The 2,919-nt window shown below is 35.4% G+C and overlaps 1 pseudogene; it reads right to left on the reverse strand.

The window, feature by feature from the left end:
* Positions 1–846: 846 nt before the first annotated feature.
* LOC102694278 (olfactory receptor 52L1-like) lies at positions 847–1,764 on the reverse strand (annotated as a pseudogene).
* Positions 1,765–2,919: the final 1,155 nt, after the last annotated feature.

The following is a 2,919-nucleotide window of genomic DNA, read 5'->3' on the forward strand; positions in this document are numbered from 1 at the left end:
ATATATTGGTATGAGCTTCAGTCGTTTTCCGGGTCAGGACGCCGGTAAATAAGAAGACAGTTGATGAGTGGACCTGGCCAACTGGACTCGACCGAAAGAGGTTCTGGCACTGCTATCCGGGGAAGATACAGTTACTGTTCGTGTGGAAAGCCCTTGCCACACTATGAGAAAGGGGGGGTCTTTCACAGCTGGTTAATGCCAAATAATTCTAATCACTTAAGAAAAACAAGTGAATATTCTTAGTGTTATACTCATAGTTTCTATTAAAAGTAAATCCCTTATCAACAATTGTTCCTAAATATTTCATATATTCCACTCTGTCCACTTTTCTGAGTATTAAGTGTGACAGGGTGGAATTTGCATTTTTCTTCTAGATTTAGTTGTAAAATAAGTTGCTTCAGTCACATTAATTTCAACTTCAAATTCAAATAATGATAGGGATACAAAGTGAAGTTATATCACTCATGTTTTAGGTCTTTATCAGTTTCTGGTTGAAAACCACCTGCAAGTTACTGGTTGAAAAGTGGCTGCTGAGGATAAAGAGCTGCCGACCTCTGTGTGGAACTCTTTCCACTGCAATGGACATTTTTAACCAGTGCTCCTGTATGGCGACAGGGAACACTGTTTTGGGAGGTAGTCTGCACTTCACGGCTACCCAGTGGTAATCCTCACGTATTTTAAAATGTGTAAGACATTTCGATAATGAAATGTCTAGCAATTTAAGATCTGACAACAGGAAACTTCTTCTAATCAATCAAATTAAATGAATGAATTCAGCTTCATTAATAATCAGCAGACAGTGGGGTCGTCTTGATGATTTTACAAAGTCATCATATTTACTACCTTTCAAAGGAATATTTGCACCAGTTTGTTTCTTAATTCATTAGAATTCAGGCCATAAACAATGGGATTCACATTTGCTGGAACAACAACAAATAAAATATATGACAGTTTTCTGAAATCCGGGTAAAGAGGAAAACGATGTTATATAATGGGTAGTAATCCAGAGCACAGCATGACCAGGTACAGAACTAAGGGAGTGGCACATGTTTGAAGTGCTATGTTGTTGAGTTGCTTGTTTTTTGTACTGAAACAAATGAAAAGCATGTTGCAATAGGTGATAGAGATGCTTCCCATTGAGGATACATGCAATAAAACTGTGCTGAATAATCCATAGATGTTATTGACTGTAATATCTTCACAAGACAACTTGAATAATGATGCATTGTCACAATAAGGATTGTAAATAACTGATCTGCACCTGGACAGCCTCAGGGTCAGGGTAAACAGCACTATTATTAGACTCAGAGACACTCCCCAAGCACATGCAGATAACTTTGCCACTGTACTAGTGGTCATAATAGAATTGTACCTCAAGGGATGGCATATAGCCACATACCTGTCGAGAGCCATAACTATTAGTATCATGTGTGAAGCAAAGCCAAAAGTATGACTACAAAAAGCTTGAACAACACATTCAATGTAAGAAATGTATCTTTTAGATGACAGAATGTCCAACATGAGCCTGGGCATCAGGGCAGTGGTTCCGATCAGATCATTCACAGGCAAGTTACATACCAAGAGATACATAGGCTGGTGCAAACTTCTCTCAGTGGTGATGAGCAGTAAGACCCCAGTATTGAAAATAAGGATGAGAAGATAATTGAATAATAGAAGAAGGAAAAGAGGGTACATGGATTGGTTAGTAACATTGAAGCCTTCCATTTTCAGGAGCCACTGGCTGTTCAATGATACATCTTCCATTGTTTCTGTTATGGACCTGATAGCAAAAACAGAAGAGACAACATATACATTCATGTACTGTATGCAGGCTTAGTCTTTTTCGCAGAATGTTAACCACAGTTCCCTTTTTAGCAGCAGGTCATTGAGCGTGAAAATACAGGAAGTGTAAACTGTTCATACTCTTTTCAGCAGATCTTAGACATTAGAAAACAGAGGGACATAATTTCGAGAAAGAATTGCAAATATGCTCATGTCAGTATAAAGTTCTGATCTGTTCTTCTATATATCCCAGTATTGTCTGGCTACAAATAATCTAAATCACTGTCTCACTTTAATCTGCATTATACATCTTTTGGAGGCGTTTGTAGAATACTGCAGCATATTTGGAACTAAAGGAATATGACAAGAAAATGATCCTGAAACTTTATTTCTAAAATTGAAAATATATCTTGTATTTGGAAAGTATTATGGATAAGAGTATATGGAGAGATTGAGTCAGTGAGGTAATGCCTAAAATAAAATATCCTAACCTTGTTAATTATGATATAGATTTAGATTAACCTTTTAGTTTTGTTTGTCAAATAACACTGGAAATGTTGTCACTATAAATTATATATTTGGAACCAATTATTTCTGCAATATAATCTTCACTTTTGTTGCGTATAAACGATTTGCTTTTGGCAAAATACTGAAAAGAGTCAAATCAAAAGAATCTGTAAAAACATTCTAAATACATTTCAGGAATTATTTTAAATACAGCTTACAGGTCCCCCTTTTTAATGAGGAAACTAGGATTCTTATAGTATAGTAATCTTTGCTTGGGCAAAAAAATTTTTTGCTTTTGATTGCTGACATACAGTATAGTGCATAAAATATACATGTAACCCTATCTGCACATACTGTATATTGAATACAGTCCCTTTATTTGGCAGATTCTTAAGTGTCTACAAGTGCTAAAAGATAAGAGATGTAATGTATACTGTATGACTTAAAAAATATCACTTCAGGTAGCTTTGATATGTTCAGTTTCCAAATTCTTGGCTTTTAAGTTTTTTTGATTCTTGAAATTATTCTCTTCTTTAAGTCATTGTTGTATGAATTATTTCTGTAGAAACGTTTTTACACAATGTGGAAGAAAATAAAATGCCTCAGTGTTTAGTTAAGTTCTAGATTAAT

Source organism: Lepisosteus oculatus, chromosome 5 (genome assembly GCF_040954835.1).
Source record: "Lepisosteus oculatus isolate fLepOcu1 chromosome 5, fLepOcu1.hap2, whole genome shotgun sequence".
Classification (NCBI taxonomy): domain Eukaryota; kingdom Metazoa; phylum Chordata; class Actinopteri; order Semionotiformes; family Lepisosteidae; genus Lepisosteus; species Lepisosteus oculatus.